Source organism: Parasteatoda tepidariorum, chromosome 3 (genome assembly GCF_982258835.1).
Source record: "Parasteatoda tepidariorum strain Cologne lab strain chromosome 3, Ptep-v5.0, whole genome shotgun sequence".
Lineage (NCBI taxonomy): Eukaryota > Metazoa > Arthropoda > Arachnida > Araneae > Theridiidae > Parasteatoda > Parasteatoda tepidariorum.
The window spans coordinates 52675698-52699740 of NC_141757.1; positions in this window are offsets into that span (position 1 = coordinate 52675698).

Consider the following 24043-nt stretch of genomic DNA (forward strand, 5'->3'; position numbering starts at 1 on the left):
TTAGAGAAAGAGAGTGCGAAGATACATACATGGTATGGCAGACTTCGATTCGGTTGTACGTTTCAGAGCGTTCGAGATGTATTGTCCATCGGCTAAACGTTCTTGAAACATAAAGCTATCAAGTACCGTTTTTTTCCTATCTCTCTCAATTTCATTATCCGTTCTACAACTTGACAAGAATTTACAAGTCATTCTTTGTATTGAGTACATGATGTATATATATGTAAATATATATGTAAAGATATATATATATGTAAAGAATAATTGTATATATATGTAAAGAAAAATTTCACATATACACAAACTTGTATGCTCATTAGTTTGGTTTATCTGATCAAGTTAAAGAACGAAGAGTAAAAATTAGAAAAACACATTGCAAATGAGCATGAATACTTACGGTGGCATTCGAACCCATTACTTTCACTTTACAGAATGTGTGACCACTCCACCAAAGCAGCTAGAAAGCAAATAAATAAAAAAATTAGCATTACATTTCCAAGAATTTATATATTTGTTTATTGCTACGCATACATAAGCAAGTTTGCGTGCAAATACATATGCATACCAAGTTTGCAAAGCAGGGCTTATAAACTCTTGTCAAGTTGCAAATGTGATTGCACAAGTTAAAGGACATTACAAAGATGCATCCAGGGTTACGGCTGGATAAGAACACACTCCATCTAAAACTTGCGTCTTAAGACAGCCTGACAACTTAGACAGTTAAGTTATTAATTTAGCTCAACCTTGTTCAGCCTTGGTTACCGATTTAGTTTAACTTTGGTTACGAATTAAGTTCAACCTTGTATATTTATAATTATACATTTTTTTAGAGTTTTAAATTTGAAATAGTTTTTACAGCTAAATTTTAACAATTAAAGTAAGCATTTGTTCAAGTGAAAAATTTTCTTTTACGCAATGATGCATTGGACAGATAAAAATTGCTTTAAGTGTATATCTTACAAACAATTTTTTCAAATTTAAGCTTAATATAGAAGGAGGAGACAATAAAATATAGTGTTTAAGGAAAGAACAAATATTAAAGAATATTTTTCTAACGATTGCTTGGTAGTAGTAAGAATTAAATTTACAATATATATATATATATATATACATATACAGTGCATGAAGAAGCAGAACGAGCCACCCTGAATAACTTTTGATCTAATAATCGGATTTTTTCGTTCTAGGACTCAACCTTAATGGTTCAAGGGGGTGTCTTCAAATATGCCAATTAACTAGAGCAAATCATATTCTAAATTACGAAATAAGATATAAAAATGTAATTTCTCTGTGTAAACATACCTCTTTTTCGACGTATTTGGATTTTTGATCCCCAAAATATAGAGAGTAGCCGCAATCTGGGAAATATGGTCCCCAGAGTTTGGTAGAAGAGTTACCAAAAGATTGACACATGTTTGCACACAATTATAAAATTCGTCTATCTAAGGAAAATTCAATGCAAAAAGCAAAAAATAACTTTTAGGAAATATTTATTATTTTTTAATATTTTTCAAATAATAGTAGATAGTAGAGAAAGTAAGTTTTGCTGTCTGATTTTGTAACTTAAAATATCGTCTGTACTGGTTAATTAGCATATTTGAAGTCACCTTCTTGAACCATTAAGGCTAAGTCCCTGAAGGTCTTATCATTAGATCAAAAGTTATTCAGGGTGTTCCTTCATTTTATGTGTACTGTGAATATTGTCTCTTGCAATGATGCATTCAAACAAGGCTAATACAACCATTAGGTTTGAAATTTATAAATACCTCAATTAAAAAAAAAATCATTGAAAAGTGATCTCATATGTAATAAAAAAAATTGTGTGTGATAATACAAAAGATACTAAAAAAATTTATCAAAGGATTTCAAATTCGAATTAACTTTCTGAAATAAATGCTTTCTACTCGTATATCGATCTATAAGCCTTTGTTTCTGAATAGTAAATATTTCAAAAAATGGCAGTTAAATGTAAGAGTTCATTTTGGAGAGAAACTAGAGCTCAATGTGCAATGCGTTGGCAGGGCTAAAGAGAATACAAGGGCTAGTTCACTCCGCTCTTAGAGCTGAAGCTACGATTTCCCTCCTCGTGACGTCACTGTGTCCACAGATCTCGGAGATCGCAAGCAAAGATATGATAACTTTGCATCTTTCTCTTTGTAAAAATAAGTTAGACTTTTTCTGGTTATTAGCCTTCAAACTTTACGTAATTAACACATTATTTCCGTTCATAAACACAGTTCAAAAAAAACTTTCTTGGTTATTATATTAAAAAAATACCATTTTAAACTTATAAAAATGTTTTGCTAGTTGGTGAAAATGACACGATAAATACTTTATTTTAAAAAGTTCAGTTTTAACTTTAACTGTTAAGAAAAATGAGGCATATATCGACACTTTTTTTATCTACATATTCTTTTATAAAGATAAGTTAAGTTAAATTTAGAATCCCTGATTTTAAAATATGTCGTTAATAGCAATTTGTTCATACTTAATCATTAGGAAACATCGACCTTAAACGCTAATTACTGAAACAAAATAATAATTTAGGTTCATAATGACATTAGAAATTTTACAATTGTTTATAGACATTTAAATTTACGATGATATAATTTAGAGATATTTAAATTGAAGAGAATATAATTTTTAAAAAAAATCATAAATATTTAGAATAACTACATTAAAAAATATGTTATGAAATTAGGAGAATGAATTTTAACTATATACTATATATTTTATTTATACTTTTTACTTACATTTGAATTTTCTTTGACTTTATCTATTTTTTAATTCTTTTCACCTGTCTTTCTTTATGAAGTAACGAGACGGTTTCTATTTAGATAATGAATTTTTATAAAAGTTCTTTACGACGAATAAACGTATTGCTGTTTTATATTAACTGTGTCATTTCGGAATCCATTCTTTACATAGTTGTTCATTTACTTTAAGGAACACGCGAAAAATTATACTTTTTCCTTTTGTTTTTATATCAGAATTTTTGCAAGTTGCAATCGCGCAAACTGGCATTTCGATAATAGTTTTATATTCTTGTAAATTCACTGCAAAAACTGAGGAAAGTCATTATAGAAAATAACAAATGTCTTAGAATATCTCGCAAAAAGAAATGATCCAATATTAGTTAGAGCTAGTAAGGCCAAACGCTCCGTTCTTGAAGTAAAAGTGCGAGCTTTGCGCCAAAGTGACGTCACTAGAGTGACGTCGGAGGATCGGCGGTGCGAGAGATACTTCAAAGGAGTGAACCAGCCCTTCTATTCCCTTTAGCCCTGCCCAAAAACACTTTTTTAATGGCCTTTATAGTGAACAGAAACAAGAACGTTTTCTTACTTTATTCTAAACTAGCCGCCTAAGGCGGCCAGCTGTCCGCCACGCTGAAGGTTTTCACAAATAAAGTTTTTTAAAACATGGCAGGAAATCTGAAGATTAGTGGACAATTAAAGTGTTCCTGTCCAGCAATTTTGTCTTCATATCCAGTTCTGCTGCAGATGTGTTATAGCTCTTGAGGATGTTTGAAATTATATAGCTGCAACGCTTAAGGAAAAAAAGAACTAAAATGCTAAATACATGAAAAGAACACGAAAACGAATAAACCTTTTATGGTATCAATTTCTATTTCTATATAATTTTTTATGGTATCAAATTCTATTTCTATATCTGTTACGTCAAGCACTCAGGTATTATAATTTGATCTAGTTGTGCTTGTATGATTTTGATCTAGTTGCGCTTTCTACGTCATTTTGTTAACATCGTTTGGTTTGTTATTTCTAAGTTAACTTTCAAAAAATTGGCTGGCATCAACATTTTTATTCTTTAAGTTGTTTATTTTTTCTTTTAGAATTCGTTCCTTTTTAGCGAAATGTTTTTCAACTTAATCGAATTCTTTGCCGACTGTTCTCTGTATATATAAAGAAAATAAAGCAAATATTTTTAAAGTGTTGTGAAAAGAATTTTTAGTTGTACAAAGTACTACAATATCGCTATAAAAATTATCGTCTTCGCTTAAGAAAAAAAAATAGAGCGTGGAAAGAAGAAGAAAAACTTATTATAACAATTTTGAACAGCGACAAATATATCAAAGCGAAGCGTTCTATTTACGTATCGAATATGTTGCCACATTTTTAATACAAAAGTTAAACTTTTCTCCACTTTAATAAATGTAAACTAATGCGAACTTAACAATTAAATTATTAATTACTTCGTATATTATTGGTTTAAGTTGTCGAAAATTAATATTTCAATTGTGAGGTTCGCATTAGCATACATTTATAAGAGTGGGGAAAAGTATATGCATTTTTTAATAGTTTTTTGAATATGGCTCTTTGAAGACGAAAAAGCAGACGAAAAGCATAGACTTGCAAAATGACTGATAACTAAATAACTAATCAAAATTTTTGAAAAAGAAAAAAAATACTTCTTCATTATGTCAAAACACAATTATGGGCCGAGTTTCGTGCCCGGGCGGGGCTTCTGGGGCGATATATTGTGATTACAGACACACACACACACACACACACACACAGCCGCTTTTATTATTATGTATATAGATGTATATAGATACACAAAGAATGAGCCGTAGTTTCTCAGGAGATAGAGCACTCGCCTCCCAATGCGGTGACCGGGTCTCAGAAACGGCTAAAATTCGAATTCCGCAACCAGCTCGCACCGACCACAGTGCTGACGTAAAATATCCTCAGCTGTAGATGGTTCATGGGTTAGAGTTCTCTTGCCGCCAGACTGACCATGGAAGATTTTAGCGGCTTTCCTCTCCATGTCACGCAAATGCGCCTACATGACTTACAAATTTGGGTGAGCTACATGACTTACAAATTTGTCAGAAAGTCCACAACTAAGGCAAATTTCTCTCAATACTTGATTCAAGAGTTCCCTTGGCTACGGAGTTGATCTAAACTCAAAATTGGGTCGGCTGTTTAACGACGGTAATAAAATAGAATAAAATAATACACGAAGAACTCTTTCTTTGTGGTTGCCGAAAATGTCGTTTAAAATATTTTTAAATCAGACTGACCCTCGACTTCCTACTTTTGTGTTGCGTCACTTTAAAAACAATTGGCGCTATTCTAAAAATGAATGGAATTTTATTATCTGTTTGGAAAACAAATTATCAAAAGACTTGAATTAAATCTTACTATATATAAAAATCTAATGATAGTGTCTCAGTTTTTCACTTTTTTATTGGCTGGAAAATCACGTGGTAGGATCCAGTTTTCCCACATTCATTTTCATATTTGTTCGGTTGTCATCAGCATAGAATTGATATCAGTCATGAAATTATTGCTTTCCTATCAATATTTTGATTTCCCTAATTTAAAGAGTTAAAATTGTCTGTACTGTTATTACGTTTTTGATTTTGTTTTGTTTCTAAAATAAAACTTTAGGAGGATTGTTTTTTCAAAATTATTTTTATTAGAATAATGTAATTCTACATTTACATTTTAAGATAAAGTTCTTTTAATCAGCGTCTGATCTTATTAACAGTTTTACGGTTATTATTTTTTGTTGCTAATGACATTAGTATCTTCTATATTATATAAAACGCTAATACGTGTGTGTGTGTGTGTGTGTGTGTGTGTGTGTGTGTGTGTGTGTGTGTGTGTGTGTGTGTGTGTGTGTGTGTGTGTGTGTGTGTGTGTGTGTGTGTGTGTGTGTGTGTGTGTGTGTGTGTGTGTGTGTGTGTGTGTGTGTGTGTGTGTGTGTGTGTGTGTGTGTGTGTGTGTGTGTGTGTGTGTGTGTGTGTGTGTGTGTGTGTGTGTGTGTGTGTGTGTGTGTGTGTGTGTGTGTGTGTGTGTGTGTGTGTGTGTGTGTGTGTGTGTGTGTGTGTGTGTGTGTGTGTGTGTGTGTGTGTGTGTGTGTGTGTGTGTGTGTGTGTGTGTGTGTGTGTGTGTGTGTGTGTGTGTGTGTGTGTGTGTGTGTGTGTGTGTGTGTGTGTGTGTGTGTGTGTGTGTGTGTGTGTGTGTGTGTGTGTGTGTGTGTGTGTGTGTGTGTGTGTGTGTGTGTGTGTGTGTGTGTGTGTGTGTGTGTGTGTGTGTGTGTGTGTGTGTGTGTGTGTGTGTGTGTGTGTGTGTGTGTGTGTGTGTGTGTGTGTGTGTGTGTGTGTGTGTGTGTGTGTGTGTGTGTGTGTGTGTGTGTGTGTGTGTGTGTGTGTGTGTGTGTGTGTGTGTGTGTGTGTGTGTGTGTGTGTGTGTGTGTGTGTGTGTGTGTGTGTGTGTGTGTGTGTGTGTGTGTGTGTGTGTGTGTGTGTGTGTGTGTGTGTGTGTGTGTGTGTGTGTGTGTGTGTGTGTGTGTGTGTGTGTGTGTGTGTGTGTGTGTGTGTGTGTGTGTGTGTGTGTGTGTGTGTGTGTGTGTGTGTGTGTCAATAAAACCGATTATATTTCTTTTCTCGCGCTGGCAACAGTTTTCATTTTTAATTGATTGGATTCGGCGCGCAAGAGCACGTAGTGAGCAACCAGATAACAATAACCAGAGTGAGCATTATCAGGTTGTTCAATTTAGATTCATGCACTAAAAACATGACAATATTTAATTTAAACTCAATTAGGAATTAATTAATTAATTGAAGTGAGAATGCTTTGAAAGGCCGTTGTTGAATTGATATTTTTCTACTGGGTACCTACTTTCTACTTTTCTACCTAAACTTCTAAAAAACGTTTAAGTGTTTGTATTGAATGCATTGAATTTTTTTATATTTTACCTACTTTCTACTTTTCTACCTAAACTTCTAAAAAACGTTTAAGTGTTTGTATTGAATGCATTGAATTTTTTTATATTTGGCGTTTATTTATGCATTGAATTTTCACGCTTTAAAATGCAGAATATTAGTGAAGCAATATTTGATAATTTATTTTGCTAATATGTTTCTTATTTAGCTAATGTTTTGATTTTTTCACCATGTACAATCTAAATAGCTAATATACTCTTTTAAAAGCCAATAAGAACATTGGTAGAATTCTTCGACATAAGCACAATACTGTGTCTTTGATGATAAAATACTATGTCTTTGATGATAATATATTATGTCTTTGTGCTAGAACATTGTGTTCATTGGCGAGCGAGCGCAGCGAGCCATGGTTCACGGCGTGAACCACATAGGATTGCGTAGCAAGGGGTTGCGTAGCAAGGCGTCTCGGGGGTTGGCGAGCGTTAGCGAGCAGGGGGCGGAGCCTCCTAGTAAATGAATAAAATTATTAAGTAGAAGTACAAGGTGGGGAATTTTGAGGTCCAAATATCTTTATCAACTATATTTTTAATTTTCGTTTTCTGTTCAAACATTAGATTTGATTTGTTCAAACATTTCATTACAGAATTATTGTTTGATATCACTGCATATTTCGAAAATAATCTTGTCGCTATATTAGAGAGAACGAAAGTAGCACTTGATAATTTTTAGAATTTCAAAATATCTCAACAATTTCTCAAATATGCAATGCAATAAAAATATGGGGTTTGACGAAATAAAATAATGGTCGCAATAAAATGTTGGATAGGTATTTTACTGTGTATTATCCTGCTTTCAGTTTTTTTTTTCTTCCTTTAATGTATAAACTAATTTGGCTAAAGCTAAAAATTTTCCATAATGAAAATAATGTGAAAACAGAAATATTTATCAAATCTCAAAACAAGCAAATGTATAAATCCAAAATACCTTTAAAAACTGCTGATTGCAGAATTGTATTAGTACAATTTAACCCAGTGATTCTCAACCACTGTGCCGCGGCACTTTTGTGTGCCGCCAAATTCTTAAAAATGTGCCGCCAAATATTAGAAATGATGCAATAAAAATTATAATGATTTTTTTTTATTATGAGTAAAGTTTAAAATAAAGAAAAGTGTATATATATATATATATATATATACTTTTTATAATTTTCCCACGCTTTAACAGCGTGATAGCATCTTCGTCGGCGATTGTATTGTCTCTAACAATCTTAAAATAAGATGGAAGTGTTTAACACACAATTTTAAAAAATGTTGTAAGAGCTGATCATTTAAGTAAGCTATGCAATTAGTAAGAAAACTAACAAAGGATAACTAAAAAAACAAATATATAAAAAACAAATTAACAAAGGATAATTAACAAAAATTAAGCTAACAATTAATAATTAGCAAAAAACTGGTTAACAAGGAATGAAAAAAAAACAGTTAATAATTATAGAAAACAAGCTAACAATTTATAACTAGCAAAAAAATAATAACTGTTACTAACTAATAAAAAATTGGTCGAAAAGAAATTGTTAATCCCTTAATAAATGTGATTTTGTAGTGCATATTATTTTATTCCACATTCAAAATTATTATCACAAACTATTTAACACAGTGTAAAATAGGTAATTAAACAACTTTTAATCTAATTTTTTCATTGTGTGCCGTCAAATTTCGAAATCGTTAAAAGTGTGCCGCAACGAAAAAAAGGTTGAGAATCACTGATTTAACCAGTAAAAATCTATATCCAACTATATTTACGCTTCAAAAGATACTACTGAATGATAAAAATATCCAACATCAATTTATTTAAGAAAATTAAATGAAGTTTATTAAAAGTTAATTTATATTTTTTCCCTTCGTCTCCGACCCTTTCATTTTAGAACTCGATGCGAGAAAAAAAAAGGCCTCTTTTTCTCTACAAAAGAACTTTTAATTCAGTTATATAGTGCTGCCATCTTTTAATCAAATAACCAAATCCTTATGACTGGAAAGCTTCGCAGAACACAAAACTACTGTGCTGCCCTCTTCTCGTCAATTTTAAAATTTTCAAAGTACTACGTGCTTTCTAAAAATTTATCAATAATGTCTAATTGTGCTTATGATTTTTTTGTTTTGTTCTTTTAAACATTTTTAAAAAAACGAAGAGCAGAAAATCTTTCTCTCATTGCTAATATTTAATCTTCTTTTTAGCTGTCATTAATAAAGAGCACTGAAATAACGAGTATAAGCAGGAGTTCAGTAATCCAAAAAAAAAAAAAAAAAAAAACGTAGGGTAAACAGTGAAAAAATTACAAAAAATGCGTAATCAAATGGCTTATATAGACTAGTAAAAATGTTTTTTACAAAAAAATCTTTCAATAATTAAAATATTCTGGCATTTAGGAACCTAAGCTAATTCTGACAGAAAGAAAGATCCTGATATCTACACTTAAATATCATTTATACCACGAAAAAGTACGTAAATTCACACCCGATATTTTGAAAGTTTTAAAATGACCTCTCGGTATGTTTAGATAAAGTATACTAATGAAATATGAGTTCTTCTTATCAGATTGAATTGGCAAAATCATTTCTTATTTAATGCCAAGTTCCACCTTACTAATTTATCATTGATTGTGGTCGATTATAAATCGATTGTGGCCATTATAAATCGATTGTGGCCAACTAATTTCAATATTTTTGCCCAAATGATCTGACCTGTTTGACTGACTACTCATATAAACTATTATAAAATGCTCGTAATGTTTTTAGTTACATAATAAAGATATTTGTTTTCTCATAAGATTTACATAAATTTGAGATTTACTTGAAATGATTTTTTCAATATCTAACTATGTGAATAGCATATAAAGAACCTGATGTCATTAAATTTATCAAAATTCAAAGGATTAAATGGGCAGGCCACATTATAAGAATGGAGGATAGCAGGACAACCAAAAAAGTTTTCTGTGCCAGGCCAACAGGTACAAGAAAAAGAGGATGACCAAACCTGAGATTTTTAGACTGCCTTGAAAAGGACCTACAAATTTTAAAGATAATTAACTGGAGAACCTTGGCTAAGGGAAGAATGTCTTGGCATGGGCTTGTTGAGAAGGCCAAGGCCCATCCTGGGCTGTCGTGCCAATGAGAAGAAGAAGAACTATGTGAATAATATCTTACTGTAACTATAAATATAATGAATAATCAACATGGTTTGAGCATAAAATAGTGTAAAGAAACATTCTAGGTGTTTTACCACTCCAGGAGTCCCTGGTTTTGGTGAAGAGGAATTTCACTTTGATGTAAAGTAGTTACCACCATGCTTGGTATTCAGATACATAAAATTTTTGTTACAGTCTAGCAATGATTAAATTATAATGTGACTAGTTATCTGTGTGTGATTAGTTAACAACATAAATAAAAAAAGCGGATTTTTAAAAATGGTTGCAAAGCAATCGCATAAATGTTGCAACATTAATATTACAAGAATCATGTTCAGTGTTTGTAGTATTATTTAAAAGACACTCTGTGAAAGATTGCGCAGTCAGCAATAAGATAATACAAGATAATTAATTACAAAAAAGTTAATTAAATACTTACAACATATTGTTAAGCAGTATCATAAATAGTCTACAGCAATATCATAATAACCATGTAAGGTAAAATACTTCATCAGTAAAGCCAATTAATAAGTGCCCAATTAGTACGAAACTTAGTACAGAGTGCTGGAAAAAAATACTTATAAGCCCAACGGAACTACAATTGAATGTCGGCACTAACTAAATTATAGTACAGTTGAATATCATATGAACTAAAATTTGGCCAAACATATGAAAAATTTAATTATTCAAGAAATTATACGAAGTGAAATTAATAGTATTATAACAAAGTATTATAACAAAATTATTCCGTAACGTAATTTAGAGTTCAGTAGCTATTCTGTAAATGATTAGCAAACAATTTATTATGTGAAAAAAGACAGAAAGGAAATTAAGAAAGTATCTAAAGCAAGTAAAAAAAAAAATTTGTGTCAGTGGTAGTCGGATCATGGGTTACAATCCTCTTGTGATCTGGCTAACCGTGGGAGGTTTTCGTAGTTTTCCTTACCATGCAACGCAAATACTAATTAGTTTCATCAAAAAATTCCTCCACTAAGGTTATCTTGTCCCAAGATCCAAACGTTTCCTTGTCTTCTGAGTTAGGTTCAGACTTAGAAGGCTATAGAGACGAGCATTGATAGTTGTTAACTCGGATTCAACGCCGGTTATAAATAAAATTAAATACGGTTAATTATTACGATTATTACACGACAATCCCATGTAATAAAAGTTATTTCTTCATTGAATTCACATATTCTGAATATATAAAGTTTTTCTTTTTAAATTTTAGATCGAAGAATAAAACGCATTATAGAGGCTAAGCAACTGTACTACTGTTTTTGTAGTATCCATATCCGCTAATTTTCATTATAAACTAATCAGTAAAATTCGAAATCTTGAATTTATAAATAGTAATTGGTGCTATTTATTTAATTTTTTCCTAATTTTATTTAAACACAAACTTCAATAGGATATATTCAACTAAAGGAACACCTTTAAATACAATGCATGCATGTAAGAATACAGAAGAAAAAAAATAATACGAAAAAAAAATTTTTTTTCTTTAAAAGGGAATGATAACTGAAAGATAAATATGATAAATTACATTTTATAACAGAAACACCGATTCCAGTGCCAAGTTTCTTTTGAATGATTTTGGTTTTTTACGATACTTTCATGGCCTGAAATAGTTCATTTTGAAAGAGATGCGTTTTTAGATTTTGACATTGAAAAAAAATGTCAGCTATTTTCGTGTGATTTATAGTAGTCATGTAAGGTCATCTTCAATGAAACTATGAGACAGCATTTAAGTTTTTTTCCCCCATCAGTATTAAAATGCAATATTTTTATTTTTTTGCAAGAATTAGTTTTTAATAAAGAATACATTCTTATAAAGTGTTACAAAATAATTTTCTGATACAAGTAGGGGTTCTCCTGCTCACTTTGTTTCAGAAACATACATGTTTCATTAAAAAATTTTAAAAAAATCAAGTGAAAGTTCCTGACATTTTTTATTGTTCGAAAGCAGATTTGGTTCGACGAATTTAGTTTCAGATTGTATTGGGATAAAATTTAAAACCAAACATTATTGAATACTTACTGTTCCAAATTTATTCACAACTTATTTTTTTTTTAATTCCAATATAATTCTCAGTAACTATAAAAAATCAAACAGTTTTGATCAAAAAATTATTTTAGCTGTACTTTAATTCTAAATTTTGCTTTAGAATTTAAATATGTATTTTGTATTCATTATTTTAATTACAAAAACGGATTGAACCCACTTTTATAAGATTTATTATGAAGCAAATATAACTTATGTTTCTCTCAATAATTACAAAAAAGTAACAAAATGTCTTTATCATAAAACTTTTCTTAAAATTATATCATATGCTATATCTCTATAACATTGGACTAATATTCTCTGATTCTCAAAAAAAATCTATTCAATTTTGAACCATAATTTTAGTAAATCTGCTATTTGTTTTTGTAATTACTTATGTAGTCATTAGGTTTTTTATAATAGAAAATGTAACCAATGAGAAAATAACTATTTACAGTTTAACAACTGTAAAACAGCAACTATAAAACTTCATCGTTACATGTTGCATAACAAGGTGATACTCATTACAAAAAAGTATTCAATTTATAATGTGTGAGCATAGCTTTTAATTTTATTCCTTGAATTTTGAATAATAATCAAAATTGAAAAAATAACGAAAAATTATATTAAGAAGGAATGATAAACAAATGTTTCCGTTAAATACCGTTTTAACTTCAATTAATTTTGAACAAATGACAGGGAAATATACCTGGATCTTCTATATTTATTAATAATCATGCCATGTAATTTTTCTGTGCAAGCCACAGAACGGCAAGATGACTACTACCTTTTTTCGATAGATAAGGACATAAACAAATTTTCCCAGCACTTATTTAATTACATGTGTTTTTCAAAAATTATACTAGAAGCAAAGAATGAATTAAATTGGCATAGAAAAAGTAAGTTTTGTTTTAAATCAATATTTATTTAAGAAAGCGTATACTTGTTTAAATTTCAGACATTTCTCCTGTAGATATTTTTTTAACAAATTTGCTTTTGCCATTTAATCTATAAATTTGCTTCCGCTTTTTCAATAAATTTGTTTTTGCCAGGCAATACTGTGCTTTAATAATTTAAACTCTTATACAGATTTTTATAAACACAAAAATTTATACAAATAAAAATAGTAAGGAAATTAAATTTAGCAAATAACATTTATTCAAACTTTAGTGGAGAATTCTCAATTTGAAAGTCTGAAGTATATTGACTACTACATTCAATTAGTCGAAATAACTTATAATGTGTTTTAAAATCTGTTAAGTTATAATATTCTTTAAATTCACTAATGGTCAATATACTATTCATGTGACAGCGTCTACATTCATTGAAATTTTCTGTTAAGATTACATTCTTCGCGTTAACCGAAGAACAGAATCGATGAAGCTATTAATTGACATTTAAGTAAAATGGGTGGATTTCTAAGGTTCAGTTTGATGCTAATCACCCTTGAAACCAGTCATCTTCTACACCGGTGTTTCCCAAAGTGCGGTGCGCATATCCCCAGGGGTACGGGAACAGTTTAGTGGGGGTACGTGCTCTTATGAGAAATATCTTGCCACAAACGAAAATTTCAAAATTTTTTGTTTAAAAACAAAGCTAGCCATGAAAATTTACCGTTGCGCATTTTTCTATTGGCTATTTTTTGCAGAGCAAGCAGTTAATAATCAGTGGTGTCAACAGCCAGTTGTGATTTTTAACTTTTGTGCAATTTTTTAAAGAAAAAAATGCATTTATTTTTTTATTAGGGGTACACAGCGTTACGAAAAATTTAGAAAGGGTACACAAAAGTCATAAGTTTGGGAAACACTATTCTACACTAATAACACTCAAGTCTCACTTTCTAACTTCCCTTAGGAAAATTTGATATAGAGAGACCTATGGTAATCTATGGCAACCTATGGTTACCATAGAAATTCGTATGGCAAGATACCATACACCTATGGTAACCATAGAGATCTGTATAGCATTTATATGGCATGACACCATAGGCCTATGGCAGCCATAGAAATTTGTATGGCAGTATCCCATAGGCCTATGGACACCATAGAGATCTGCATGGTATTTATATGACACGACACGATAGGCTTATGGCAACCATAGAAAATTGTATGGCAGGATACCATTGGTCTATGGTAACCATAAAGATTTGTAAAGCATTTATATGGCAAGACATGATAAACTTATGTAAACCATAAATACCATAGAACCATAGATCTTCATTCACTGAGCTTTGGAGGTTCAGGAGATAGAGCGTTCACCTTACAACGAGGTGGACCGGTTTCGAATCCCAGCGATGGCAGGTCGATACGAATTCCGCACCTGGCTCGCAAGGACCACAGTGTTGACGTAAAATATCTTCAGTGGTAGATGGGTCATGGATTAGTAGATGGGTCATGGTTAGGACTGGGCTATAAATCGATATATCGCGACATATCGATTTAACGCCTATATCGGCAAACCGATACAGCGACTTTCATTCCAAGCGATGCATCAGAAATCTGATTTAAGCCGTCGAGTGAAGACGATATAACGATATAGCGATACACGCAAGGACTTTCTCTTACGTTCCGATGCCAACTCGCGCTGTGGAAGACGATATTGTTTCGTTATGTTGAGACGGCCTTGACTGATGAGCGGTAGAATCAGAATCACTTTTGAGACCTTATATCGTTATATCACATGTTCGTTTTCGCAACTTCGCGATTTGAAATCGTTTCTTGTAGATTATTTTCAATGGGATTAACTTCGTGATCGCCGTCGTAACCTTGTTCTGAACGCAATCTATTATTGAAAAGAATTTATAAAGAAAAGTTTCTCCATTAATTAGGTAAGTTTTTTATTTATTTTCTGACAAAACTTTTTTTATATTTTTAAATGTGAAAATTATCGGAAATCTAATTTAAGGCACCCATAAGGAATTAAATTACAAAGTAAATAAATTTGTTAGGTTATTTTTTTACTTTCTTTTAATTTATTAAAAACCTTTCGGATAAAACTTCTAATAATTTAATGGGCTTCTATTACTGATTTTAAATTTATAAATCTTGAGTTGTTTTTATTTTTAGAAATAAAGTTAAAATAAAACTTATTTTTTGGATATAAGTCAATAAACTTTATTTGTTCAAAAGAATTTGTAAAGTTTGCGAATTTTATTCATTTCTTTTTTTTTTTATCAATTACTACTTCGTTTTATTAGAGAGTAAAATCATTATTTTTTTTTTAATTTTCGTTTTATATTATTAGTTAATTAGCTAAATATATTACCGAATATCACAATTCTTTTGTTTTTATTTTTAAGAATTTAATTAAGAAACTTTGCCTTACTTTGTTTTTCGTTCATAATTCGGTCATTATTTAATTTAATTATTTATATGAAATAATAATAAAAATAGTGTTTAAGAAGCATTTTTTTTTCTAAAATTTATTTAGCTCTTTGTTTTAAGCATACAAATAATTTTTTAACGAACTTATTTTTTAAATTTTGTTCCTATGCTGTTAGGTAAATATATTGATAAATTTCACTTTTATTTATTTTTTTATTTTTAAACTAAGAAATCTTTTGTTATTTGCGTGATCATTTTTAGAAAATATAACAAAACTTGTGTTTACTTCTTCATTAAGAATTTGAACATTACGATCGAACTTAATAATTCTGTAATTATTTACGCATAATAGTACAAGCAAATATTGATTTGTTAAAAAAAGTTTCTTTTTTTAAAAAAAAAAAAAATATTTTTAACACTTTGTTTTAAGTGTATAATGAATTTCTTAACAAGCTTTTTTTTTAATTTTTTAAATTTTCTTTCAATAATTTCAGCTAGATATCTTTATAAAATTCCCTTTTTATTTTTAAACTGAGAAATCTTTCAGAGAACGAAAATTTTAAGAAATTATTACAAATCTTATGTTTACTTTTTAGTTTAAAATTCGAACATTTTTAATTTTAAACTTCGGCTTTTAGTCAATCTAACTTTTATTTTAATTAAAATATATTTTGAAATTTTAAAATCAGCTTTTGTTTAATAACAATATTTTTTTTCATTAAGGGTGTTTTAGGGGTTAACTTAAATTAAGACTGCTTATACCTTATAAACGATAAAGAAGTGCAAATATTTCATTCTGTATCTACACACATTTTTTCAATAAATATTTTAAGTAAGATTTGTACATCTTAGTCAATTTATTTAATATCTTTCTTTAGCAAAACATATATATTTTCAAATTTATAAATTGATTTAAATCAATATGCGTATGAAGTTTTGATAGAAATCTGACTTTCTGTGCCTTAAAGTAAATGAAATTCAAAAATACTATATCGCGATACATCGCTATATCGCGATGCAAAACTGACGATATATCACGATATATAATTTCTAATATCGCCCAGTCCTAGTCATGGTAGATGGGTCAGTGGTAGATGGGTCATGGTCTCCTTGCCATCAGGCCTAGCGTGAGAGGTTTTCGAGGTTTTCCTCTCCATGTAGCGCAAAAACGGGTTAGTTTCATCAGAAAGTCCTCCACAGAGGCAAATTACCAAGCAAAGGTCAATACTTGATCTATGAGTTCCCTTGTCTTCTGGATTAAGTTCAAAATTACAAGGCTACGGAGTTGAACATTAATAGTCGTAATCTCAAAAATTGAGTCTGCTGCTCTACGACGGTTATAAAATAAAATAGCTTCATTTACTGAGATTAATTTAGAGACTTCTGCCATTAAATAATTTAATGTTGTGTAAAGTTAAATGAGATCTTTCTCTGAAAAAAAATTTATTTCATACAAAAATATTACTTATCATCCTTCCCACAAGCTCTTCAATAATTTACATACCGTTATGAAAAAATAATTTTGAAGTTAAATAATATTTTCGAAAATATTTTAATAAATAATATTTTAATACGTAATTTCTAATTTTTGATGCGCATGTTACAGTCACGGTATGAAATGCTCCCATCAATATGTAGACAATAACATATACAGTATCAATTTTAAGAAATTTCATACCCAGTCATTGTATAGAATGCCTCGCATTTTTAAGAAAAATTTAGTTATATAAAAATGTAATAAGTTTGTATTGTCATTTTATAGAATGCCTAGACATTCTGTTGAATGACAAATGTCATAAGGTTAAAAAAAGAGAATTATTGTATAACTCGCCTAGTCATTGTTTAGAGTATCTATGAAATTTGCATGAATTGTTCTACAGATTGGATAGGATAAATGTGAAACATTATTTTTTTTATACTTTGCCAATTTGTTATTAGTCATTACAGAGAATACGTAGTCTACATGATGAAATAAATTATTTCATACTTTGCCGGTTTGATATTTATCATTCTAGAAAATATTTAGTTAATAAGTGAAATATAAATAATTTTATACTTTGTTGCTTTGTCATTACTCATTCTAAAAATATTTAAGCTATATGTGAAATATTAATTGCTTCATACTTACCTGTTCTGTCATTCGTCCTTCTAGAGGATATTTAGACTGTATGTGAAATATTAATCATTTCATACTTTGTGAGTGGATTTTATGCATTCCATGCAATGCTAGATTTTATATATTGATCTTACATATTTAGATTTTCTTCATAAACCTGTACATACGAACAATATATTTTTTTTCTATTGTAACAAAATAATGAAATTTTAATAAAATAAATTACCACCTTTAAACTATGCTCGAAATTTTCAATGCATTATTATTCCTTCACAAGCTTGGATTAAAAATATTTTTTTAACTTATAGTTAACCGAAAATATGTTTGTCTTATTGAAAATACACTTGCACTGTCTTATAAAGCTAATATAAAAAAGTAATTGTCTGAATCCATATGCATCATTTTGGTTGAATCAGTTTTGAATGGATTATTAGTAGCCAATTCATCTAGTTTCTTTTTCGAATTTTTGGATTCAAGGATAATTGGCGCTGTTTGGTTGTAAAAACCAGTCATTTAACACTTTCCTATGTTATTACAGAAAGTTCTGCTCTAGTTTTAAAACTATTTTGCTTTAATTTCAAGTTTGGAAGACGCCACAATCTATTTTAGAACAATATTTAATATAAATCATTATTTTGATAACACTATTTTGCTGATTCACTGGTTTGCCGGTTTTGAGTTATTATTTTCCCCTCAATCCAATCGCTGTATCAAAATTTATCCTCAGCAATTGTTGTCATAGGTATAGTTCGTTCACCAGGAATTGGCACTTGGCTCCGAATCACGTGGTATCCGACGATACTATTTCGTTTTCTTTTCGGGGGGGGGGGGAGAAGGATGTGAACAAATCTGAACAAGATTGCTATTTGGCGATCGTATGACAAAAATATTTATTTCGCAATCTTTATGTGCAATTTTTTAATATTAAATATTGCATAAATTTGACATTAAAATTGCATGAATAATTTGCCGCCTCCGGTGACCAGCTTATGAAATAAGTATAATTTCAATAAATAGGTTGGTACTTTATTTACGTCGCACTAGAGCTGCACAGTGGGCTAATTAGTGTCGGTGTGGGAAACATCACTAAGGATGATCCGAAGACATGCCAACGCAATTTTGATCCTCTGTAGAGGGGATTGCTCCCCTAGTTTGGTAACCCAACGACATGCACGTGAAGTCGAGCACTTTACGGTAGAACACTTTAACGAGGACCGATACCGTAAACCCTCGGACCCTTCGCAGACTGATCCAAGTGGTCACCCACCCGCACACTGACCGCAGCCAGTGATGCTTGACTTCGGTGATCTGCTGGGAACCGCGTCTTAACAATCAGTTCGCTGTGGTACTTTCAATAAATAAGTAGAATTTCAAATACTTCGAGATTTACAATCGTACAGTCGAAAATCGAGACAACATATAAGTATAATAAACTCAAATTGTTCCAGTGAGAGTGGCTTTATTTTTTTATTCTTATATGTTCGTATAGTAAAACTCCAGAATGTAATTACTGTAATGAATACCAATCTATTGATCACTTGTTAATAAATTGTTCTCAATTCCTGTCACTCCAGGGCAATCACTTCAATAATCCAACATCAACGCTATGCTAACCTGACTTGCAGAAATATCAAAAAAAAAGATTATTAAACAAACTTTAGAGGATGTATTGAGGGGCGGTTTTAAATGGTCTCGGAACCTGCTCGTTCCATCTTGGGTGTCTCAATTTTATTGATCTTATAGTTTCTAACTTTTATTATGTATTTTATAATCTCTTCTACTTGCTCCAATTTTATTGTAATTCTAATTTTGTACTATGTAATTGACTTTAAAAGTACTGTTTTAATATGTTATACTATGTTGTTTTTTTGTAAATTTTACATGTTTATCTTTTAAATTGTTCTTTTAATTGGGTATAATATGAAAAAAGCACAACTACTTCCACTTACTAGGAATAACATTTACCTTTCAGTTTAATTAATAAACAGAGTTTTAAATATGCTTACTAAATTCGTAAACTTCGGTAAAACAACAATATAAATTATTTCCAAAGGAACTAGACTGATACAATTCCAACCTGGCGAGTAGCGACTTATAACAAGACACTTCGTTTGATGCTTTTACTTGTTGCTAGAAATCAGGTTCGCAGAAAATGCTGTTTACTAGTTAAATTTAGTAGGAATAACACGATCTGTGACGTAGGCTATAGTATACCCAATTGACACTTTTAATATTTTGCTGTCTTAATGTTTTATCACCTTACATGATTTTTGCTGCTCTGCGCCCGCCATGTTCATGGGCTGTTGGCCATGTCTGATATGTATTTTATGTTTGTACTGTTTTTTTTTAAATTTTAATATACCCGTATGCCCTAAATAAGGGGTAAATTTTTCCATATGTTCGTATAGTATCACGGGTATCGCCGTGAATTTCTAATTTTAAATGCTTTGAACAACATATACTAACATTAAAAAAAAATGCTAGTTACCTCAATGGCGTCTTTAATGGATCAATTAGCATTTTTGATATAAACTGTGAACTTATTTGCAACTTAAAATATCGTATGCATTAATTATTTGGCATATTTCAGGCCTCCCCATCTAACCATTAACATTCAGATATATATTCATACATAATTATTATGAATATACATGAATCTAAGATAGAATATACAGGGTTATTCATAATTCCATCCGGGCAGGAACTGGACTATCGCATTGATGTATGCCGTGTGACCAAGGGTTCACACATCGAACACCTGTAATGTATGTAAGTGAAACTTGAATAGTTTCGGAATAATTTCATACGTTTCTTTCTTTTCATATTAGTCTTCTTTTTTTTTAGTAATAATGCTTCGAAACCCCGGAGGGAATTATGAATAACCCTGTATGAAGCTAAAAGAAGAAAAAAAAGAATGGATCAAATGATGAGTATTAGGCATAATCCTAGATTAGGAAAGTTTGTAATTGGTCAGTGATCAGAAAATTAGTTTTTAATAATGGCCACTTTTGAAAACAAGTGGCCTTTTTATCAAAAACACACTTCTAAACTTAAAAAAAAAAAATAATATTGATATTATTAATGAAAAGCGTTTCTTTTTAAACTTTATAATTCTGGAGATATGGTAAACATAACATAGTTCATTTTTTAAAGAAACATTTTCCCGATATCTCTAAATAGGTCCATATTTTATTATTATTATAAGTAGGATATTTTGAAAATTTTAAATACTGTACACAATGTTTTAAACTCATAAAATTTAGAGTTTGAGATTTTGAACCAATGAGGCAACGTAAAGTTTGTGTTTACAATTAAACTTTTTCCGTTATAAAATAAATCTGAAATAATAAATCTCTTGTAATCATAATAATGAAATTCTATTAGATTACATTAAAATATCATTCATAAACTGAAAAAAAGTAGTATGAAATTAACTTGAAATCTAAAAAAAAACTTTTAATAACCAAATTCAGTCTCCTTGAAATTTCGAACCAGCGTAAAATAACTTGAACATTTCGGAATTACAGTTTTCCAGTTTGACAAATAACAAGAAGTTGAAATCACGTATTTTGGTGAACATTTTTTTGAGAAATTTTTTTTTGTTCAGAACGATTAACAAATTTTTAATCACCATTTTTTATATATAGTCTCCCTGACCAGTATGTGGTGAGCATTTATTTTGGCCTAGAACATTAACTTTACGATGTTTGAAACTTTCATGAAATTATTTAACAATTTCGTAACCATATATTAAAAGACATAATACCAGGACCACAAAATAGTAAAACAAAAGTAATTTGATTAATCTATTGATTTCTATGGCGGCAATTTGCTGTTCTATAACATAAAAAAAAAACAATTTAATTTCCTAAATCACGAAAGAAATCGTTTAATATCCAATTTGCCTATTTAAGAAATGGCGTTACCTATTCGAAGAGGATGCGGCATACGATAATTATAATTTGCTAGGTATCAATTAAAGGAAAACAAATTGTTCCTTTTTAAAAAGCGGTCAATAGCGATGAGAGCCACTGGAAAAATTTATTTTCAAACTTATTTACATGTCCATTATTCTGTTTAAAAATGAGATCGTCAGATTAGAACGAGCTCCAGTAATACCCTTCGATTACTGAGTCTATTCCAACCTCCATATTTGGTCACTAGTTTAAGAAGTAAACTTCACTGCAATAAAGGTTTCCTGCCTATGTTAATCTGCAAAAAAAATGGAAAATAAAAATTCAAAAGAAAAAAATTAAAATGTTTGTTGATCGTGGAAGAACTTAAGATTATTGAATAATTTTATAAAGCAAGCATAAATTCTATATTAAACAAGTTAGTATTTTTGTTTCTGGCTCAAATTACGATAAATTATTTTTAAGTAACTCCTACAATAGGTTAATCTGAAAAATCTATCAACCTGTAATGTCACAAAAAAAGAGCATTTACGCATAATATTTATTCTAAATAGTGAAGACTTTTTTCAAGCGAATTCCTTTAAAAACAAATTTTGGGTTCAAACTGCTTAACCGTTTTCCCAGATTTGCTTCAGATATTATTTTTATGCTATATTTTCAAATGATTAACGGAGTTTCATTGGGCGTACTATTGGATTATATTTTTGTCAAACTGCTTCATTTGGAAATTTAATATGAATTTTTTGCTTTAACTCCACATTTAAAAGTGAATATTTTAATATGCAGGACTGTTAAAGAAATGCAATGAAAATACAAAAAAACTTTCTTTTCCCTTTTTTTTCTGAAGGAAAAAAAATCTTTCCACAAATCGTGTCAAAAATTCCGGTAGTCTCGTATCCAGATAAATTTCACTTACCACAAATCATGTCAAAAAATCCGGTAGTCTCGTATCCAGATAAATTACGTTTACCACACATCTTGTTGAAAATTCCGATAATCTCGTATCCAGATAAATGACGCTTTCCACAAATCTTGTCAAAAATTCCGATAATCTCGTATCCAGATAAATGACGCTTTCCACACATCTTTTGCCCAAAATTCCGGTAGTCTCGTATCCAGATAAATCACGCTTTCCACACATCTTTTGCCAAAAATTCCGGTAGTCTCGTATCCAGATAAATCACGCTTTCCACACATATTTTGCCCAAAATTCCGGTAGTCTCGTATCCAGATAAATCACGCTTTCCACACATCTTTTGCCAAAAATTCTGGTCATCGTTATTGCAGACACTTCTCCATATAAAGTGTCATTTCCCCATAAAGCCCGAAATCGTTGCAATTAGACCTGAAAGAAATTTAGAGTTAGTGACGTTACTTTTGAAAACTGAAATTACAAATACTTAACTTATTTTAAGAGGAGAACGAACAGCATTTTGAACTATTAAGAATAAGTTTTTCAATTGCCTAAAACTACGTAATTTGCATGAAAATAAAATCAGAATTTTGAAGGATTGACAGATTGCGCTAATAAAGCTTTAAAAATTTCTTTCAGACCTCAGCCAAACGATACCAGAATTATTGCCAAATATCCGAACTTCAAATTGTTTCTTCTGGATACTTTTAGCCATGTATTGCGATATATTGATGTGAAATGTTACCACACCGTTATTCATTTTTTAGAACTAAATGCTGCAATCATCGTCACTTAAACGAAGCATGGCGTAAAACAAACTCGAGAAACTAAAGTTTAAAATAGAGACGGAAATAAGATTTTTGGAAATTTAGTATCTAAGTAACTAAACTCAGAGGTGCGATAAAATACTTAAAAAATATCAATTATGATTAATAGATAATAATTAATTACAAAAAATAAATTTTAATTTTTAGAATATTTCGGATACTGTATATTTTACTGTACCTTTCTTCATAATCTGGTCATAAAAATAAATACACTAGACAAATAAGATGAATTGCAAAAAACTGTCCAAAAACTATTTCTTTTAATTTTTCATTGCAATTAAAGTTTCCGACAAACGAAGCTAAATCTAAACATGTTTTTTTATACAAACAATTGTTTTGTAAAGGCATAGGAAGAGGAAAAAAATTCGAAAATTTAAGTATTAAAAATTATAATAGAAGTTGTCCAATTTATTGGACATAGGGTTTCAAGAAGTTAAAGTTGTTCAATTCCTGAATTTATTGTAAAGACGAGCCTAGATTCTGTTCTGTGCTTTTAAGAAATATTTAGTCAAAAAAATTTTATTTATGTTAAAAATCATTTAAAATAAGACACTTACAAAAGTCCATAAATGTATTAAAATCCCCCTCTAGGTTGAGATTTGTATACCAAACGCCCAGCTTTAATATTCAGAATTATCTAAAGCATTGAGCTCTGTAACTTGACAGTTATAGAAAGAAAAGTACAAGTTTTAGAAATAATTAAACTTGAATAACTTGAAGATAAAAAACGTGTATACTCCTTGAACTGATAAAAATCAAATTCGAATATATTAAGCCTAAAAACCACTTTATATGTATAATACAGTAAAATTCAACAACGAAATCTGAACTTGCTGCTTTAGAATAAACTAGGTGCTATTATTAAGGATACCTTTGCATAAAGAACGTAAACTTATCTTATACGATTAAATTTCATAATTGGAGAGCCCGAAAATTTCAACTTGAATGCATATTAACATTTTCAATATGATAAAAGCAACTTGTGGGCGAAGAAATAGTTCGTTCGTTGTAGTAGAACTGGGCGTCTGAGGCCA